The 22307-nt window shown below is 47.2% G+C and overlaps 1 long non-coding RNA gene across 1 annotated transcript; it reads left to right on the forward strand.

Annotated features, from left to right (window-relative positions):
• The first annotated feature begins 16595 nt into the window (after positions 1–16595).
• Positions 16596–20046, forward strand: LOC128412493 (uncharacterized). The gene is made up of 2 exons (XR_008330092.1): positions 16596–16834; positions 19445–20046. It is a non-coding gene; the product is annotated as an uncharacterized LOC128412493 (long non-coding RNA).
• Positions 20047–22307: the final 2261 nt, after the last annotated feature.

Below are 22307 nucleotides of genomic sequence, written 5' to 3' on the forward strand. Positions count from 1 at the left end.
GTTGGACAGTGTTCTCGAAGCTACCAGCATGAGTTTGACCAAACTGCGGGAGGCAGCAGAAGACAGGAGTGCCTGGCGTGCTCTGGTCCATGGGGTCACGAAGAGTCGGACACGACTAAATGACTAAACAACAACAAAAACAACAACAAGATTGTCTTCCATAAACACAGTTTTAACAGTGAGTCCGTAAGTGACTGTGGAGGCCAATTTTGGATCCACACGTCCTTCCACAGTGGGGACATAGGTTTGCAGGTGGGAGTTGACTATGGTGAGGCTTTGCCAAGCATGCCTTCCTCTTCGCACGTTTCTCCCTTGCGTCCTGAGTTCAAGCATCTTCAAAGTCTCTGACACCTTTGGTAAAGGCTGTTCTCCAACTGGAGCACTTGCAGGCCAGTGTTTCGCAGTTGTCAGTGTTTACAGCACATTATTAAAGATAATCTTTAATCTATCTTGCGAGAGTCTTTAAACCTCTTTTGTTGACCACCAGCATTACGCTTTTCATTTTTAAGTTTGGAATAGAGTAGTTACTTTGGAAGACGATCATCAGGCATCCTCACAACATGACCAGTCCAACGAAGTTGGTGTTGAAGAATCATCGCTTCAACACTGGTGATCTATGCTTCTTCCAGTACACTAGCATTAGTTCACCTGTCTTCCCAAGTGATGTGTAAAATTTTTTTGAGGCACCGTTAATGGAATCTTTTGAGGAGTCAGAGACGATGTTTATAAGTGGTCCACAAGGCCCACCTGGTGGTCCCTCCTCAGTACGACGTATATGGCATGGTCCCCCAGAAAGGGCCTTTTCAGTGGTGGCTCTCAATATTGGAAACTCCCTCCCTATCGAGGTGTGTCTGGCCCAACCCCTCTATGGTTTCCTGGCTGGAAAGCTTAAAGCCCATCAAAGCCGCCACATGGGAGATAGATTGTAGAAAAGGAAATATGAACTGGCCCCTCCCTGTAGCTTGACCATTCGTGGCTAGGAGAGGCTGGGAGCTAGATGGAGTCATAGATCTAAAAAAAAGCGTAGACTCGCACACACTGGCCAGCTTCCATTTTGACTTGAAATGTTCGTTTGGGGCAGGGATCAGCAACCTTTTTCAGCCGTGGGCCGGTCTACCACCCCTCAGACCATGTAGTGGGCCAGACTATATTGGGGGGGGGGATGAACGAATTGCTATGCCCCACAAATGACCCAGAGATGCATTTTAAATAAAGACACACATTCTACTCATGTAAAAACACACTGATTCCTGGACCGTCCGCGGGCTGGATTGAGAAGACGATTGGGCCGCATCCAGCCCCTGGGCCTTAGGTTGTATACCCCTGGTTTGGGGTTTCCTAATGCCATTTCTGTGCCACTTGCGAGACCATAGCTGTCAACGCTTTCCTTTTTTTATGGGAAATTCCCTTATTCTGAATAGGATTCCTCGCAAGAAAAGGGAAAAGTTGACAGCTATGTGCGAGCCTGGTTGTGTGTGGTATGGTTCTTGGACTTGGCCATGGCTTAAACTTGAAGCTCCGCCACAGTTCAGGGCAAAACCGGAAGAGCACGGAGAAATTTAGTTTAGTTCTCATTTCGATACCAGGGTGTTACGGAAGTCAATGCTGAAGGCAGAAAGCTCTGTTTGCGTGGCGAGTTCCCACCTCCCCCCGAAGAAATAAAGACACGGACACAAGAATTCAGGTTAATGGGTCAAATTAGGCCACAACTTTATTGATTACAGGAATTGAGCGGTATTGGCTTAGGCATTGGTCCTATTAACCGGCTAGAGGCCGGAAGGGTTAATCACCAGAGGAAGGAGTGCTGCTGAGGCACGTCAACTAGGACCTCCCCCGGGGTCACTGCGTGGGGGCGTGCCATGGGCCCACACCTCCCTAGGCTTAGGACAAGGCCATGCCCCCCGGAATCCTTTACCGGACTACCCTTGCTTGGGGGAAGTTGATGGCGCTCCTTCCCCCTTCATTTGCATAACAATAGGACAGTACCCCTACCAATGCCTAACCGCCACTCAAGCCCAAGCTCGCTGCCAATACCCTCAAACCTGTAACCAATCCCCAATCCCTGATATAATATTGCTCAACCAAACATCACTTCCCGCATCGGAAAGATGTACGTCATCATCTCTGTAGAGGGCCACCTTGGTGCACTGGATCTCGGGATGGTCAATGACCCGTCCCCCCAGAGCCACCACTCTACGTGCCACAGTACGTTGCAAGATCTTTCGGGCTCTATTCACCGCAGCAGGGTGAATCTCTCCACGTGTGCCTTTCTAGTAAGGATGACCACAGAATGCTAGTGCTGGGGTAAGAAGTGAGTTCCTCAAAGTCACTGAATATATTCCATTGCATATTGATGGTTTTACAATAAGCAAGATCGTTTTCGCCTAGCTGTATCACCAAAGCGTCTGGAGGGCCCTTGATCGCTGCTCTGTTCTTAATGATCGGCATGAACTCGGCCCGTCGCATCCCTCTCCCTGCCATCCATATCATATCTTTGCCTGGCGGCAAACCGAGTCTTAGCCCCAAGCCTTGTTCTTGGACTTGGCCATGGCTTAAACTTGAAGCTCCGCCACAGTTCAGGGCAAAACCGGAAGAGCACGGAGACATTTAGTTTAGTTCTCATTTTGATACCAGAATGTTACGGAAGTCAGTGTTGAAGGCAGAAAGCGAGGCATGAAAAGTTCCAAGCGTCTGCACTGCAGCACCACATAAAAGGGTGCGAACGTTACCCTACCTGGAAGACAGCTGGGTGGACATGCAGCTGCTGTCTTGTGGCCACCTCAGTAAAATCCAGTGCAGGAATGTCAGAGATAGCATATGGGAAAGGGTGTTAATGGCTTCCAGGAAGCCCAAGGAATTCTCTGGTTCTCTGCCAGAATAGATGGTTATTTCCTCCCTTATCCATTGTGAACTCTATTCTACCAAAAACGACTCTCTCCCTGCAAAATGCACTTCCATTTGCAGAAGGCGAAGGGGCGCAGAAGAGATTACATTTGCTTGGCTCTTATATATCCTTTTTTAAAAAAAAATGATTTTATTTGCTCAACACATAATAACAACAAAAAGACAAATTACACCATGATAAGAATATCATCAGTCGCACATTACATAAAGAATTAATATAAATTTCATAATCCATAAACTAATAGTCTCTTCCTTTTAAATCCGACTTTTCATTTACACTGGTACCTCAGGTTACATACACTTCAGGTTACAGACTCCGCTAACCCAGAAATAGTGCTTCAGGTTAAGAACTTTGCTGCAGGATGAGAACAGAAATTGTGCTCCGGCGGCGCGGCAGCAGCAGGAGGCCCCATTAGCTAAAGTGGTGCTTCAGGTTAAGAACAATTTCAGGTTAAGTACGGACCTCCGGAACGAATTAATTACTTAACCTGAGGTACCACTGTAGTGGAAAAGGCTGTGTAAAGCCGCCCAGAGCTATCTGTTTATTTTCACAACAAATCATCCTTTTTAATTAACTACCCTCACTGTGTTATCAAGCCGGGGACTGGACTCTGGACAGCAGTTGAGCTTTTTAAAAAAGTTTTGCTCAAAGTTGAGAGGCACAAATACAAGATGGGTGACACCTGGCTTGAGAGCAGTACATGTGAAAAGGATCTAGGAGTCTTGGTTGACCACAAACTTGACATGAGCCAACAGTGTGACGCGGCAGCTACAAAAGCCAATGCAATTCTGGGCTGCATCAATAGGAGTATAGCATCTAGATCAAGGGAAGTAATAGTGCCACTGTATTCTGCTCTGGTCAGACCTCACTTGGAGTACTGTGTCCAGTTCTGGGCCCCACAGTTCAAGAAGGACACTGAGAAACTGGAACGTGTCCAGAGGAGGGCAACCAAAATGGTCAAAGGTCTGGAAATGATGCTTTATGAGGAACGGCTAAGGGAGCTGGGCATGTTTAGCCTGGAGAAGAGGAGGTTAAGGGGTGATATGATAGCCATGTTCAAATATATAAAAGGATGTCACATAGAGGAGGGAGAAAGGTTGTTTTCTGCTGCTCCAGAGAAGCGGACACGGAGCAATGGATCCAAACTGCAGGAAAGATTCCACCTAAACGTTAGGAAGAACTTCCTGACAGTAAGAGCTGTTCAACAGTGGAATTTGCTGCCAAGGAGTGTGGTGGAGTCTCCTGCTTTGGAGGTCTTTAAGCAGAGGCTTGACAACCATATGTCAGGAGTGCTCTGATGGTGTTTCCTGCTTGGCAGGGGGTTGGACTCGATGGCCCTTGTGGTCTCTTCCAACTCTATGATTCTATGATTCTATGAAGTTGCTGGGTTGTTGTTTTTTGTAAATTCGCAATTTTATGGCAAATCGGCAAAGGCAACACTGACAACATGGGTTGCCATACATGGGATGCCAGATTTCCCCGGACGGTTTTCCTGATTTCTGCCTGGACACTGCTTCTGACTGCGGTATTCTGTATATGTCCAGGAAATTCCAGCAACCCTACCCCTTCCAACTCTTCTATGACTGGTATGGAAGTGCAACCGGCTGCGTCACCTGCTTCAAGCTGAAGCAGAAATTACCGTATTTTTCGCTCTATAAGATGCACCAGACCACAAGATGCACCTAGTTTTTGGAGGAGGAAAACAAGGAAAAAAATATTCTGAATCTCAGAAGCCAGAACAGCAAGAGGGATCGCTGTGCAGTGAAAGCAGCAATCCCTCTTGCTGTTCTGGCTTCTGGGATAGCTGTGCAGCCTGCATTCGCTCCATAAGACGCACACACATTTCCCCTTACTTTTTAGGAGGGAAAAGTGAGTCTTATAGAGCAAAAAATACGGTACATGGTTAATAGGCATGAAAGCAAAGATTCCACTATTGCATGTGCTAAGTGAAGAGACAGAGCGTATCACAAACATTTTGGTAGGATTTCCATCCCATTCCTTTCAGCATCTGGCTAACGGATGGCTTCTAACATCACTCGAAGCCATTTTTATTTATTTTTTGTTAAGGAGCAGGAGAGGAAATCTCTCCGAAAGTGGGATTGAGCTGCGCACCGCACTGCCTGGGAAAGAGATTGGGGAGAGTTATTGCAATCCCCGAAGCCTTTAGCCGTACAATGCAGGTGCAGAATTAAAGGGGGGTAGGTGGGGGGCGAGAAAGGCTTCAGGGCTCCGGTGCTGGTATAAATCAGAGGTTGTTACGCGCACGGAAAGATTATAACAGAACTGGAAAGGGTACAGGGAGAGAGCAAGAGATTACTGCGATCATGTTGCACGTTCTGCGGGAGAGGACAAGATGATGATGATGATGGGTTTTGCAAGAGGAGGCGAAATTGGAGGCAGCAGGTTCTGCAGCCTGCAAAGGGGAGAATCAAAGGGAATTCCCACACAAAGAGAAACGGACCTGTCCCTTTCGATTTCTCTCCGTTTTGCAGCTTTCCAAACTTGAATTCATTTTACCACATTTCCACCACATCAGTTTGCGATTTTTTAATGAAAAAAAATATGTTCTCCTAAAAAAAAAAACAAATCACATGCATTTCCTCTGCATTTCATATAATATACATGTGCAAATGATGTGCATTTTGCAAAGGACACATTTTTATTTTTGTTGCAATTCCCCCTAATCCAATTCATTCTTATGTGCTATTGTCACCAATGCGTTCGTACAAGGTGTGGCCAGAAAGTTCGGTGAATGGCCACAGAAATCGGACAGAGAGAAATATTCGAACATAAGTACCTTCAAAGTAGGCCCCCTCTGATACAATGCACCGTTGACAACATTCGTAGGACTGTTAGAAACTTCTGGAGAAGTCCTTTTCTCGTACTGCTTTCCGTTCCCTCGTCACAGCAACTTGGGTGTGTGAAATGTTGGGAAATCTGTGCCCTTTCAGTGCAGATTTCAGTTTTGGAAAAAGAAAGAAATTCGGTGGGGCCAGATGGGGAGAATATGGAGGGGGGGACACAACTCAGTAACCTCATTTTTACTTATCAGTGACTCCCCTTCTTCTCTTTCTATAGTTCATTTTACATATCATAAATCCCTGCATAATTTACAGAAACTATACCATTAAGTATCCCATTATTACATCTGTCAAAACTTATTTACACTGTTGGATTTATCTTAATGCTGCCAGTGTTTTCAGCTGTATACAGTTATTTCCCATATATTCAATAAACGTTTTCCAATCTTCTCTAAACGTATGTTCTTCTTGTTCTCTTATTCTGTATGCTAAGTCTGCAAGCTACACATATTCTGTCAACTTAAGTTGCCATTCTTCTTTGGGGCAAGTAACATTCTTGCTTCTGTAGAAGCACACATAAATAAATTTCTATACAATTTTGGTAGTTCTGTCCCTATAATTCCCAAAAGAAAATCTTCTGGGGTTTTTTAAATTAAAGTTATTTTGAACAGCCTTTTCAATTCATTGCATATCATTTCCCAGTAGTCTTTAACCCTACTGCAAGACCACTATATGTGCATCTAATCTTGCCCCGTTCTAAAATTTATTTATTGGTGTGTGTTTTCTTTTCGCAAATCTACCAAAGAGCAGAGGTGAAGAGTTTGTGTGCTGTGTCCCTTCTTTTGATAAGACATGCGAGGGTGGGAGACAAAATGGGGGGTTGAGGAGGGAAGTTGGTGGGGAGTGAGGAATATCCCTGTTTTCATCAGAGGAATGTTGAAAGGTATGCACTGGAAGTAGAATATTTCCATCCCTGCTAGTAGCAAATGTTGAGGGGGCTCAGAACTTACAGGGTTAAGAGTTCTGAGTGATGACGCCTCACATTCTGAGGGCGGGCAGAGAACACGGAAGGGGCGTGGATTTCTCTGTGTGTTTTTCAGTCTGCGTGTTAGGCTCCATGGAGAAAGGAGCAACATGAGTTGATCTGTACAGCAATAAAGACTTTAAGATAAGGAGAGCTGCGTGACAGCCTGAGTTATTGCCACCACACGACAGAACGTTCCGGCTTCTGCTTCTGCTGTGTTTACTCTGCTGGAGTCAAAGGTTCCAAGGGGTAAGAGCAGAGCTGCGCGGAGGAAGCGCGCCGGACCCCCTGGTCAAATTTGACCCCCCGCATAGGTTATGGGAGACCAGCAATAAAGATAAGCAACGTTCGTGCGTGTGAGGAGGCGGCAGCCGGAGGCCAGCCGATGAGAAGGCCAGCTAAGGAGTAGCTGGAGCCAGCCGAAGGGAGCTCGCTGGGAAGGATCTGCCGGACCGGGAGGTACCTGTAAGTAAGCTGGGCCCCCGGGGAGAGATGGCAGACAGCCATGAATCGCGTGCAGTCCCTTTTGAAGAGGCAGACGGGATGGAGCCCTGGAGAGGTTGGCAGGCACTGAAGAGAGTGGGAGCCACACCAGAGGGGGCTAGACGCCAGCCTGAGAGAGGCCCAGAGGGGGCCAAGAGCTGCACAGGGGCTGTGGGACGCCCTAGAAGCCCAAAGTGGGCTGGAGCCGTGTCCAAAAGCTGCTGCGATGCTTTGACACGCCAGAGAGACAGGCAGCCGTGTGCTGGAAAGCTGCTGGAAAGGTTGGGGGGGCGCTGACGTCCAAAGGCAAGTTTGAAAAGTTTTCCACTCGGAGATGTTTTGTTTGTGCCTCGGCTGAACACCTGCGACGCAACTGCCCACAGAGAGCGAGAGAGCCAAGGCAGGATGCGCCCAAGGTCATTTCCCATGGGAACCAGCCGGGTTTCCATGGCAACACAGGGAGCAGACGTGGGAGCCTTTTTCAACTGTCTGCGTCGATGGCGGTTCTGGAGAACACCTGCAGCGAGAGCTCCAAAGTCGGGAGGAGCAGGAAGTCAGTTGCTAAGGCAACAAAGAAGGACAACTCCAGTGGGGGGAGGGTCCTACGTTGGGTTGTTAACTCAGCTGCGAATGCCCATTTGGTAACAGCGCCACCTGATGGACAAATGTGGAACTGCAAGGCTGTTTCAACTGAGAAAACTGTTAGTTTTGCTACAGGTGCACAGGGCCATGTAACCCATGTTGCTAACTTGTTTGTCTCTTTTTTACAGGCTGAATTGAAGGTTTATGTTCTCCCTGAGATAAAGCATTGCTTGCTGTCTGTACCTTCTCTTTTACAGGAGGGATATTCTGTGAGTTTTGAAAATGATGTTTGTACAATTTCCAGAGGTGGAGAGCAACTGGTACGTGTTGAAAGAAATCAGAACAACCTCTTTGTTCTGGAATCACCTCTCGAGGGTGAGGGGAAAGCCACTGACCACACTCATGTGTCGTGTGCTTGCGTGTGGCACAAGAGGATGTCACATGGGTCCTGTGAGGACGTCCAGATGTTATCAGAGTGCACCAAAGGTTGCAAGGTAAAAGAATGTGGTAAACCTTTGAAGTGCAAGGCTTGCAGGAAAGCCAGAAACAAGGGGTTTACTGATCCCAGGGTGGAGAGGGTCACCACTAGGCCTTTTGAGCTTATGCATGCAGACCTTGTAGGTATGCCACAGCCAAGTCTGGGCAAGGCCAAGTGGCTGATGGTGCTGACAGATGATTTTAGCAGGAACGCATGGGCTTTCACGCTGAAAGCTAAGGAGGAAGCAGCGCAACTGATCAAAGATTGGGTTGCAGAGGTGGAACAGAGGTTCTCCACCAAGGTGCAAGGTTTCCAGTTTGACCGTGGTTCTGAGGTCACTGGGTCTGCTCTAAAGGGTTTCTTTCGCCAGAGGGGGATACGTCACAAGGTGACTTCTCCTCAGGAGAGTGGCGTGGCAGAGCTGAGGAGTAAAGCCCTGGTTCGAGCATCCGAGATTCTACTGGATGACTCTGGTTTGCCTCACAGTTTTTGGGGGGAGGCGGTAAAAACGGCCAATTTTACGATGAACAGGTGCTACAATTCAGTGGTAGGTGACACCCCGTATTTCCTGCTTCATCGGCAGAAGCCGCTTGTGCATTTCTTTCGCACTTTTGGTTGCAGGGCCATGGTGCCTGTACCAAAGTGGTTGCAGCAAGAAGGTGGTCCAAAGTACCAGGAAATGATCTTCTGTGGGTATGAACCCGCGACCAAGGGGTGGAGATTCGCATACCCAGAAGGTGATCAGACCAAGCTTCTGGTCAGTAAACAGGCTGAGTTCTTTGAGCAGGCTGGTTGGGCAAGGCGCAAAGCGCGCTCTGACGTTCACTCAGATTGTCTGTCTGACTCTGAGGAGGAAAGAGAGCCAGAGCCTGAACCTGCTGGTGGAGACCAGGTCCCTGAACAGAGTAGGGCGTCTCCACAGGTTGTTAAGGGAGTGTCCAAGAGTGAGCCCTCATCTCCTGTGCGCATAATGGAGAAAGCTCACAGACGTGTCAAGTCAGAGGGGGAGTCTTCTGATGAGGAAGACGCACATGCTGGCCCCAGTGGGTCAGGAGAAGAACCCCAATTCGTGCCCAGGCGGTCTTCAAGGGCAACAAAGGGAATTCCACCTGAGAGGTTTCAGGTCACAAATGCGTGGGTTGGTTTCGCACAGTGCGAACCTGAGGTTTGTGAGGTTCAACAGGTGCCTAACAACGATGCCAAGAAGGGGCGGAAGGCAATGGGGAAGGTGTTGAACACTCAGAAGTCCTCTCAGAATGTGATTCGAGAGGGGGTGTTGAGGGGGCTCAGAACTTACAGGGTTAAGAGTTCTGAGTGATGACGCCTCACATTCTGAGGGCGGGCAGAGAACACGGAAGGGGCGTGGATTTCTCTGTGTGTTTTTCACTCTGCGTGTTAGGCTCCATTGAGAAAGGAGCAACATGAGCTGCGTCTCACCGGGAAGATTTACGATGTGTTGATCTGTACAGCAATAAAGACTTTAAGATAAGGAGAGCTGCGTGACAGCCTGAGTTATTGCCACCACACGACAGAACGTTCCGGCTTCTGCTTCTGCTGTGTTTACTCTGCTGGAGTCAAAGGTTCCAAGGGGTAAGAGCAGAGCTGCGCGGAGGAAGCGCGCCGGACCCCCTGGTCAAATTTGACCCCCCGCATAGCAAATTCATCAATTTGTCCTCCATGAATTTGTCTAATCCTCTTTTCAAGTCCTCCATGTTGGTGGTCATCACTAAATCTTGTGGGAGCGAATGCCATCGTTTAACTATGCGCTGTGTGGAAAAGCACTTCATTGGATGCCCCAAATTCTTCTATTAAGGGAACATTTCTCTCTCCACTTTTCCCACAGCACACATACTCCATCCTCACTCAAAATCGTGATATTTCATTTCTGATTGACACCTGCGCTTTGCATAGATAGGTAAAGGGACCCCTGACCATTAGGTCTAGTTCTGGACGACTCTGGGGTTGCGGCGCTCATCTCGCTTTATTGGTCAAGGGAGCCGGCGTACAGCTTCCGGGTCATGTGGCCAGCATGACTAAGCCTCTTCTGGTGAACCAGAGCAGCGCACAGAAACGCTGCTTACCTTCCCACCGGAGCGGTACCTATTTATCTACTTGCACTTTGACGTGCTTTCGAACTGCTAGGCTGGCAGGAGCAGGGACTGAGCAACGGGATCTCACCCCGTCGCGGGGATTCGAACCACCGACCTTCTGATCAGCAAGTCCTAGGCTCTGTGGTTTAACCCACAGCACCACCCGCATCCCATTTGTATAGATAGTTGTTTAGTCGTGTCCGACTCTTCGTGACCCCATGGACCAGAGCACGCCAGGCACTCCACTCTTCAACTGCCTCCCGCAGTTTGGTCAAACTCATGCTGGTAGCTTCGAGAACACTGTCCCACCATCTCGTCCTCTGTCATCCCCTTCTCCTTGTGCCCTCCATCTTTCCCAACATCAGGGTCTTTTCCAGGGAGTCTTCTCTTCTCATGAGGTGGCCAGAGTATTGGAGCCTCAGCTTCAGGATCTGTCCTTCCAGTGAGCACTCAGGGCTGATTTCCTTAAGAATGGAGAGGTTTGATCTTCTTGCAGTCCATGGGACTCTCAAGAGTCTCCTCCAGCACCAGAATTCAAAAGCATCCATTCTTCGGCGATCAGCCTTCTTTTGGTCCAGCTCTCACCTCCATACATCACTACTGGGAAAGTACCTAGATACCTAACTGCTAATGTGTGATCAATCTCTGGGCTGCCATTATACCACCGATGCAATAATCTTTGATAAATGCTCAAAATGTGCAAAGGTCACAAGCGCAACTTTGCTTTTGCCCACACTGAGTCCTTGCGTACTTTTAAAAAAATAGACACGAACTGCCAGAAACCAGGCCTGTTGTGTGTCAACAATATGCCCTCGCTGCATATATTTCAATGCGCACTGCTATCTTCTCTGTGCAGGAAGCGAAGCTCAAATCTGCCTTTATTTGGGAGCCTTTCCACACCTCCCTCTTGCAACCATTTGCCAGTTCCTGCTTGCAAGAGCCCGTGTAAACAACATCACATAAATATAGAAAGAAATCAGAGGGTATTTTTAGCTGCCCTGAGCTCCGCTCTTGAGAGGCAGAACAATAAACATTCCTGTTTGGATCTGGAAAGGCAAAGCGGCCAAGAGATCTTTACTGTTGGTAGGGATGGGGGAGGAACTCAATTCCGTTCATGTTTAAAGGTGAACCTAAATGATTTACGCTGCCGGGAACAATGCTCAGACTGAAACACAACCATCCTTCAAAATTTGCGCTTCCCTGAATTTTGTGATGCAGTTATCTGGCCAAGAAATCAAAGAATTATAGAGTTGGAAGAGACCACAAGACTCATCAAGTCCAAACCTCTGCAATGCAGGGATCATTCACCTAATGTGGAGCTTGACCCTGAGACAAGGAATCTCCTTCTCTACTGACTGAGCTACCCCAAAGATGAATATGCGGAGGTATAGCGTGCGTAAAACTGCATATAATTCTTAAAAATTCATCCAAGATGGAAATTGCTTTGCTGTGATATGACCAAAGCTGTCTTTCCCATTGGGTTTACTGGTGCGTTGTGCCAGGTTGCCAGGCTCTCAGGGGTGCCCCAGCGAGTGGGGGAGCTGCACGGCTTTGCTGGAGGCCTCCCCTTTCCCTCCTGCACACCTAACAGCTGCACCCCGTCAACCATATGGCTCGCGGGTGTGCAGCTTGCTTCCCAAGCCTCCGCGGGAGGAGAGCGATCCACGGCTGAGGCTTGAGAAAAGGTCAACAACTCTGGGAAACAGGGGGTGGGGTGCCGGAGGGATCTTTGCACCATGGCGCCGGATATGCTTAAGATGGCCCTGGATATGACATGTACAAAGGTGTACAGTGGTGCCTCGCAAGACGAAATTAATCTGTTCCACAAGTCTCTTCGTCTTGCGGTTTTTTCGTCTTGCGAAGCACGGCTATTAGCGGCTTAGCGGCTATTAGCGGCTTAGCGGCTATTAACGGCTTAGTGGCTTAGCGGCTATTAACGGCTTAACGGCTTAGCGGCTTTAAGAAAAAGGAAACAAACTCGCAAGAACTCGCAAGACGTTTCGTCTTGCGAAGCAAGCCCGTAGGGAAATTCGTCTTGCGGAACGACTCAAAAAACGGAAAACCCTTTTGTCTAGCGAGTTTTTCGTCTTGCGAGGCATTCGTCTTGCGGGGCACCACTGTATATTGAGAGAAAGTCATACTGCTATTCAAGAGGACACAAAGGAGTGCAGCCACTGGGCTGAAAAATATTCCTCCCAAAATATAGTGTGTCCTATTTTTATACGCAGTGACTGCAGCAAGAATATTGATGGCCCAGAAATGGAAACAAGAGGAGCTGCCTACGATAGAAGATTGGAGAGCCAAAATGATGGACTACGCGGAATTGGACAGAATGACAGTAAGGATTCGGAATCGACGAAATCAAAGATTTACAGAAGATTGGGAGAAGTTTATTCAATATTTGCAAAAACTAAGTGATAACCAGATTACGGTTGTAAGTTTTAAGGAAGCTCTGTGATGTGAAAATCTAATAATAAGTATAAACAATGAAATTGAAGCTACCAGAATAAATAACAATAAGTAGGATTGTGTTAAAAGTTATAAAATGAAGGAAGTTCAGACAAATTGAGGGAAGTCAAAAAATGGAATTAAGAGGTAATTAAGAAGTTTGAATGTACAACTTTGTTTTCTTTTTTTTTGTATTTGTAAACCAATAAAAATATAATTCCAAAAAAAAAACAAAATATAGTGTGTCCTTGTTTGGTACCAATACATTTAACACGGACACTTAACACGATGCTGTGGTCTAAACCACTGAGCCTCTTGGGCCTGCTGATCAGAAGGTCGGCGGTTCGAATCCCCGCAACAGGGTGAGCTCCCATTGCTCTGTCCCAACTCCTGCCAACCTAGCTGCTTGAAAGCATGCCAGTACAAGTAGATAAATAGGTACCGCTCCGGCGGGAAGGTAAACAGCGTTTTTGTGTGCTCTGGTTTCCATCACGGCCAAAAGCAATTTAGTCCTGCTGGCCACATGACCCGGAAAGCTGTCTGTGGACAAACTCCAGCTCCCTTGGCCTGGAAGTGAGATGAGCGCTGGAACCCCATAGTTGCCTTTGACTGAGCTTGACTGTCCAGGGGTCCTTTACCTTAACTACCAATACAGATAAAGGCTGTTGAGCTGTATCCACCATTGTGAGGTCTGAGGTGGTTATGGTGATGCCTCCTCAGCTGTTGCCATTGGCTGTGGACTGCCTGTGATGTCACAAAAGCACATGGCAGCTGTGCTGATATAAAGGCGGTCCGCTCCCTCTTCTCTGGCAGAACACAGGGGCCAACAGCTGTGGTTGTCAGCACTGGGTGGTCTCCTTCATGTGGAGGTGAACTGGCCAGTGGAAGGAGGTGAGGAACAAGGATACCAGGCAGCTACATTTGTGTATAATAATAATAATAATAATAATAATAATAATAATAATAATAATTTATACCCCACCCATCTGGCTGGGCTTCTCCAGCCACTCTGGGTGGCTTCCAACAAAATATTAAATTACCGTAATGCACCAAACATTAAAAGCTTCCCTAAACAGGGCTGCCTTCAGATGTCTTCTAAAAGTCTGGTGGTTGTTGTTCTCTTTGACATCTGGTGGGAGGGCGTTCCACAGGGCAGGCGCCACTACCAAGAAGGCCCTCTGCCTGGTTCCCTGCAACTTGGCTTCTCGCAGTGAGGGAACCGCCAGAAGGCCCTTGGCGCTGGACCTCAGTGTCCAAGCAGAACAATGGGGGTGGATTCTCTCCTTCAGATATACTGGATTGAGGCCGTTTAAGGCTTTCAAGGTCAGCACCAACACTTTGAATTATGCTTGGAAATGAACTGGGAGCCAATGTAGGTCTTTCAAGACTGATGTTATGTGGTCTCGGCGGCCGCTCCCAGTCACCAGTCTAGCTGCCGCATTTTGGATTAGTTGTAGTTTAAGTGTCACCTTCAAAGGTAGCCCCACATAGAGCGCATTGCAGTAGTCCAAAAGAGAGATAACCAGAGCATGCACCACTCTGGCGAGACAGTCCGCGGGCAGGGAGGGTCTCAGCCTGCGTACCAGATGGAGCTGATAGACAACTTCCCTGGATACAGAATTGACCTGCCCCTCCATGGACAGCTGTGAGTCCAGAATGACTCCCAGGCTGTGCACCTGGTCCTTCAGGGGCACAGTTACCCCTGTGTATACAGTTTATAAAAGGAATGGCATTGAGTCACCATTCTCCTAGAAGCAAACAGACCATGTTCTTAATGCTGTTAAGGGGAGGGCAAAGAAAACTAAAAAAACCTGGTATCGGGAGAGTTGCCCCTTTAGGTACATGCATCCCAAGCCATTTAACAAGATGTGGGGAGGAAAGCTACTGCATATCAACCTAAGCAAATTGTGCTTTTCTTTTCTGGTTATTTAGCTATAACTTTTGATAGAATACAGATAATTGAACCAACTTTGTTGCATTACAGTCTTCATTAAATTATCTTTCCACTGATACACAATTTCATGGCATTACTCAAAAAAAAAGTGGTGTTATGAGCCATCAAACCTCAGAACTACACTTTCCCCAAAATGTTTCCACAATTTTGGCCACTGGCATAGGCCTCTGGTTGTCATTCAGAGCAGCAAATACTAAGCTAAACAGATCGACGTTCTGGCTCAGCGTTACGAAGTCAGCTCCCTGCGTTCCTGCACTGTTTTCTTTAATAATCCTGAGCTGTCCCGAAGATGACAAGGCAGGCAATTTCAAAACCTGCAGACCTCTTCAGGCTCATAATGGTGGCTGCACTCGTAAAAGCCCCAACTCCCTTTCTCATTACTCCAGGTGAGAGTGATGCTATCGGGACCGCCGTAATCTATGTCTCTTGTTTTAATGCTATAATTACTTGAGTGTTTACAGATCTCGGAGCCTAACCTGCAAGGGACTCCTTGCCAAGACTGCAGGCTACAGGGCGGGTGGAGCGAGGAGAGGGCTGCGGCTCATTGAGAAAGCATCTGCCTTGCATGGAGAAGGTCTTTGGTTCAGGCCCCAGCAGCTCCTGATGTGGTTGGGGAAGAAATTTGCCTGAGCCTCTGGCCACTGCTAGTTGATGGACTGGCAGTTTGACTCTGTACAGCAGCTTATCTTCCAAAGCAGAGGGAGATCTGTGTGTTGGGGAGAAAAGGTTAAAGAGAAACCTTCCAGCAGCTGTTAACAACACCAGTGCTTTGGAGACTTTAACCATAACACAAGGACCTAGGAAGATCCTGCTGGATCAGTGCAATGGCCCACCTCAGACCCTCCAAGTGTCCCTATTTTCCTGGGACAGTCCTGGATTTACAGAAGCCATCTCAGTTTTTTTATTTGATCCTGGAATGTCCTGCTTTTCCTTACAATGTCCCTATTTTCATCAAAGAAATGTTGGAGGGTATGTGTCACGGTCCGGTCTACAGGCAATCAAAGTCCCGGCTGAGGACGTCGGGACCGGGGGCAAGATGGCGGGGTGGGAGCAGGAACGAGAGTCCAGAAGTCCAAGGGTCCGAGAAGCAAGGAGCCAAGGTCCGAGGATCAGGAAGCAAGGAGCCAAACGCAGCAAGGCAGGGAATGTGTTGCTGTGGCAAAGAGCCGGAGGGAAATGCTGACCTTATATCCCCTCCTGGCTCTTGCCACCAGGGGCAGTGAGTTACCAAGTGGCCTCACCTGTGCGGCCGCACCTTTCCTCTCCAGAACAAACTTAGGAAGGCCCCAGTCCTGCGAAGCCCTACTGGTCACAGGGCCTGGCTCCTGCACGCACTCCTTACAGTATGGCATTATGGCGACTCCCGAGCCAAGCAGATATGGAGCTATACAAGGTTTAGAAGACATCTGAAGGCAACCCTGTCTAGGAAAGCATTTTGTTTTATTATGTTTATGTTGGAAGCCATCCAGAGTGGCTGGGGCAACTTAGTCAGATGGTGGGGTATTATTATTATTATTATTATTAGGCTAATGGCCCATCTACTCCAGCATTCTGTTCTCATGGTGATCACCCAGATGCTTGTGAAAAACTCCCAAACAGGATATGAGCACAAGAGCAACACTCTCCCCTCCAGTGTTTTCCCGCAACTGGTATTCAGAAGCACTGATGCCTCCAAGTTTGGAGGGCAGAACAGGTGTAAAAGGTAAAGGTAAAGGAACCCTGGATGGTTAAGTCCAGGCAAAGGCGACTATGGGGTGCGGCGCTCATCTCGCTTTCAGGCCGAGGGAGCCAGCATTTGTCCACAGGCACTTTCGAGGTCGTGTGGCCAGCAGGACTACACCGCTTCTGGTGCAACGGGACACCGTGACAGTGTGGGATGCAAAGGTGCCCTCAAGTGCAGCATTCCGACAGAGGACTAATGGCCTCCATGTTCTAACCGGTTGCTGTGACAACCGGTTTGTCGGTTGCTGGTAGTTTTGAAAGATAACTGCCCAGCTGCAGTCACCTCAGGACCAACGTCCCTCTGGTATAGTTCATTTGCTTGTTATGTAACCTAAGTCTGCCTTCAGGTACGGTTCTGTAAACCTGAATGAATCTGAGAGGAAAATAGTTTTATATTAACATGAATCAGATTCGCGTGTGTACTTTTTAAGAGGGATTTTTGACCAGGAATACATCTTTACTAGTAGAACTCAGACGAGTCAGCAACAAGCTGATCGCTGCATAAACTTATAGAGGGGATTGTTGTTTTTGTTTTATTTGATCATTTTTTCGATACAAACAACAACTGCAAATGACACATACAACAAAAACAATAATAACACAATTTGACAATTCAGATTTGAATACACTGATATACCTATGACTACATCTTTTTAAACAATATTTCCCCACCTCTCTCTCCTCCCCCTACTTCCCACCACTATCCGCCTTATCGCTTAAATATTCATTCCAGATTTCTTCATATTTATCCATTCTTATTTTGCGTCGACATGCAATTCGTTCGTATGTAGCTAGTCTGTCCATATTATCAATCCATGTGCTCAATGGAATCTCAATGGAAACAAGCTGATCGCTGCATAAACTTATAAAGGGGATCGTTTAACTCTGCTAAAGTAAACCATCCCACAGACAGAAGCCAGAGTGCGTGGAAACACTGTTTACCTTCCCACCGCAGTGGTACCTATTTATCTACTTGCACTGGCATTCTTTTGAATGGCTAGGTTGGCAGGAGCTGGGACAGAGCAACGGGACCTCACCCCGTCACAGGGATTCAAACTGCCAGCCTTCTGATTGGCAAGCTTCAAGAGGCTCAGAGGTTTAGAGCACCCAAGTTGTTGGCCATCATGACGTCTTGCAGGAGCAAATTCCATCATACCATACCCGCCAGCATTTCTCTGGTGGAAATAGGAAAGTCCTATTCCATCATCATCATCATTTTACTATTTATACCCCACCCATATGACTGGGTTGCCCTAGTCACTCCGGGTGGCATCCAACAAATATAAAAACATAACAAAACATTTTTAATTTTTTTTAAAAAAAATCTTCCCTAAACAAAGCTGTCATAGGCGACTATGGGGTTGCGGCGCTCATCTCACTTTCAGGCCAAGGGAGCAGGCGTTCATCCACAGGCAGCTTTCTGGGTCATGTGGCCAGCAGGACTAAACCGCTTCTGGTGCAACAGGACACCATGACGGAAACCAGAGCACACAGAAACGCCGCTTACCTTCCGACCGCAGCAGTACCTATTTATCTACTTGCGCTGGTGTGCTTTCGAACTGCTAGGTTGGCAGGAGCTGGGACAGAGCAACAGGAGCTCACCCTGTCACGGGGATTCGAACCGCCGACCTTCTGATCTGCAAGCTGAACTGGTGGTATTCAGAAGCATTGATGCCTCGAACTATGGAGGGCAGAACTTAGCCATTATAGCTAGATGGGCGTTTGTTCTGATCCAAAAGGGCTCTCCTTCTGTCCTTACATTCTTCCTACATCTGGTAGGAACCAGGTTGGGGAAATCCATGCTAAACAAAGCAATCAGGACCAGCCATTTCTACAGAATCTCTTCACTTCTAAGGCCAGCCCTTTTAATTAAATAGCAAGCACGTTCCACCTGGCTGTCTCACCAGATCTGCCAGCCCTTCTTAGCCAGATTGTCGAGTCTCTGATCCGGGGCCAAACAGATAAGGCATTTCTATGCCTCAGCACAGATGGAATAGCTTTGGGTTGTTCTCAGCCGACAAGTTGGAACGCACACAAGGTTTCCTTTAAGGGCTCTTAAGCGGCTGGATTCTCTGCAACAAACAAATTTCTTCTTCTTTTCCCTTCGCTTTCGTAAGGTGTTCTTCCTTTCCTGTGTTTGTAATGGGATCCAGCCTTGTTTGACGGCTGCAGCCAACTCCGAAGGAGAGGTGCTGCGTCAGGGCAGGGAATGGAGTCAAGGGCCAAATCATAAAAATGCTGCTATTGTATTTAAAACCACTAATAAAATAAGCACCAGTGATTTATCTACGAGCGACTATTGGGGACGTTTACAGTTAGGTGAGATCATTATCTAAAGAAAATAAAAATCTGTGTTCTTCACCCACAACATACACCCACCTACCCCAATTCTATTTGTTAAACAAAAAGGATATTGAACACTTTGGATAAAGAAGTATAGCAACAACAACAACAACAAACAAACAAACAATAATAATAATAGCTTATTTCTACCCTGCCCACTCTGCTCCCAACAAATGATTAAAAATACATTAAAACATTAAAACATCAGTCATTAAAAACAGAAGAATTCGTCTCCCTTACTAATGCTGTATCTGCTCTGAGCTCTGAAAGACTTGTGTTGCTTTACAGAATTCTAAATTCTGCACCCATGTTCTGCTAGTGGATGCTAAATTCTGCAGCACTGTGAACTTGCAAATATGATTTTGTTTCTGCAAAGTAGGCCACTCACGAGTCATTACTAGCATGCCATTTTAGGGGGGGGGTGAAACTTAATTTTTGCAAATTTCTTCATTGAGGGGTCTTAAAAATATGTTTTGGGGCGTGAGGAATTCAAATCTGCTATTATTTTTATAAATGGTCAATGTTTAGCTTGGTAAGTCTGTGTCTGAAATAATATGAGAATTGAAACACGGCTGTGCTTCAAAACTCGCACTTCTCTGAATTTTGCAGTGCAGTTCTCCAGGCAAGTAATGTGGACAGAAAAGTCTATCCTGCAGTGAAGTGTGTGTATAAAAATGCAAGTATGTGTGAAAACAAGATTTTAAAATGTATTAGGGAAGATTGCTTGCAGAGTAATACAAACGTCTGTATACATTTTGCACTAAAATGCTGCTGAATTTTCATAAGGCCTCTTTTTCATATTTAACAAAAAATAAAATAAAATTGAAAACCGATGTGGATGTGTGCAGAACTGAACTTAGGATTGGAAAGATGAGAAACCGAGAGAAGCCAAAATTGACAGATATGCCCAGCCTTCCTTCCACAATCATGTTTGGCACAGTGATTACCGTATTTTTCGCTCTATAAGATGCACCAGACCACAAGACGCACCTAGTTTTTGGAGGAGGAAAACAAGAAAAAAAATATTCTGAATCTCAGAAGCCAGAACAGCAAGAGAGATCGCTGCGCAGCGAAAGCAGCAATCCCTCTTGCTGTTCTGGCTTCTGGGATAGCTGTGCAGCCTGCATTCGCTCCATAAGACGCACACACATTTCCCCTTACCTTTTAGGAGGGAAAAAGTGAGTCTTATAGAGCAAAAAATACGGTACTTTAAAAAGTGAAATAAATCGACTGTTGGGTTTTAGAAATTTGTATTGGGTCATAAACGTTGGATGGGGGGGAAGAAATGTGGGTGTCAGTATTGGTGGGTTGTTCCCCAAACTTTCTAATCTGGACTGACAGGCTGTGGCACCAAGGGAAGTAAAACTGGTTTATGGGTCAGGGTAGGTAGGATCGAAAATGGAAAAATAGCAAGAGTCTTGAATGTTAAAAAATATGGCTTTGTACAGGCTGTAAATGAGGTAGACAAAATACTCCCCGTCTGAAGGAAAGATCTATGCCTTTGCCAAAATATTCTGTCCTTTAATCGCAGGGTGGATAAATGGCTTTTAACAATTCGGTAAAGGTTTTGAATGTCTAGAAGGGAGAATTACCCTGAACAGAACCGAATTTTATAGGGGACGTGAAAGCGGGTTTGCTTTTCAATAGTTTTTCCAGGGGAGCTCTGCTGCAGACTTCACAGGAGTCACCGAAGGTGGAATAACTTGGAAATCGTGGAAACAGCCTTGCAGATCCCTAAATCAGACACTGTTAAGAAAAAAGAAACGTACAGAGGGAGATCCTGTTACCTGAAATGTGTACGGGACTGCAGTACTCAGCTCATTAAAAGAACGAGCAGCCCCAAGTTTAATGGAAAACACTATTCTACTGTGTGAAGCTGGAATATACGTTGCCAGCCATCGCTCCCCACAAACCCCATGCCATTTTCCCCCCATTTTCTTTCCAAAGTGTGTTAAGATCCCTTGCAAAGGACCCTGGGGCAGCTTCACGGACCTCTAAGCGGAGTACAGAAGAAGTTTTTAACCAGGGCTGAAGCTCATCTGAAAGCCCTTCTCTCCAAAATCCAGTCCTACATCAGTAGCAGAGATGGGGGGACCTGTAGCCCTCTTAATATTGCTAGACTACAACTCCCATCATCATCATGATTATTTATTCAACTTATACACCGCCCTATACCTGAAGGTCTCAGGGCGGTTCACAACAAGACCTCAACATATAAAATCAAACCAAAAGCAGAAACCCAATAACCCCCCCCCCCAAAAGCCACATTCTAAAAGGGTGTTGGATGTCAATAAGATCAACCAAAAGGTAAAGGGACCCCTGACCATTAGGTCCAGTCGTGGCCGGCTCTGGGGCTGTGGTGCTCATCTCGCTTTACTGGCCGAGGGAGCCGGCGTACAGCTTCTGGGTCATGTGGCCAGCATGACTATGCCGCTTCTGGCGAACCAGAGCAGTGCACGGAAACGCCATTTACCTTTCCGCTGGAGTGGTACCTACTTATCTACTTGCACTTTGACGTGCTTTCGAACTGCTAGGTTGGCAGGAGCAGAGACCGAGCAACGGGAGCTCACCCCATCACGGGGATTCAAACCACCGCTCTTCTGATCGGCAAGCCCTAGGCTCTGTGGTTTAACCCACAGCGCCACCCGCATCCCTTAGTTCAACCAATTTGTTGTTGTTTAATCGTTTAGTTGTGTCCGACTCTTCGTGACTCCATGGACCAGAGCACACCAAGCACTCCAGTCTTCCACTGCCTCCCACAGTTTGGTGAAACTCATGCTGGTAGCTTCGAGAACACTGTCCCACCATCTCGTCCTCTGTCATCCCCTTCTCCTTGTGCCCTCCATCTTTCCCAACATCAGGGTCTTTTCCAGGGAGTCTTCTCTTCTCATGAGGTGGCCAAAGTCTTGGAGACTCGGCTTCAGGATCTGTCCTTCCAGTGAGCACTCAGGGCTGATTTCCTTCAGAATGGATCGGTTTGATCTTCTTGCAGTCCATGGGACTCTCAAGAGTCTCCTCCTTCATGGATCACTGCCTTGCTGTGGCGAAGGGGCTTGAACAACTCAGAGAAGCTATGAGCTATGCCGTGCAGGGCCACCCAAGATGGGCAGGTCATAGTGGAGACGTTTTACCAAACGTGATCCACCTGGAGCAGGAACCGGCAAGCCACTCCAGTATCCCTGCCAAGAAAACCCCATGGACAAAGACAACAGATCAACCAAAGGCCTGGTTATAAAGGAACGTTTTTGCCAGCCGCCTAAAGGTGTATAATGAAAGTGCCAGGTGAACATCCCTGGGGGAGAGCAATCCGCAGACGGGGAGCCACTGCAGAGAAGGCCCCGTTCTCGTGTTGCCACCCTCTGGACCTTTCGAGGAGGAGGCACATGAAGGAGGGCCTCAGAATATGATCTCAGGGTCCGGGAAGGTTCATATGGAAAGAGGTGGTCCTTGAGGTATTGCGGTCCTGAGCCGTGTTCA

Source organism: Podarcis raffonei, chromosome 4 (genome assembly GCF_027172205.1).
Source record: "Podarcis raffonei isolate rPodRaf1 chromosome 4, rPodRaf1.pri, whole genome shotgun sequence".
NCBI classification, from domain to species: domain Eukaryota; kingdom Metazoa; phylum Chordata; class Lepidosauria; order Squamata; family Lacertidae; genus Podarcis; species Podarcis raffonei.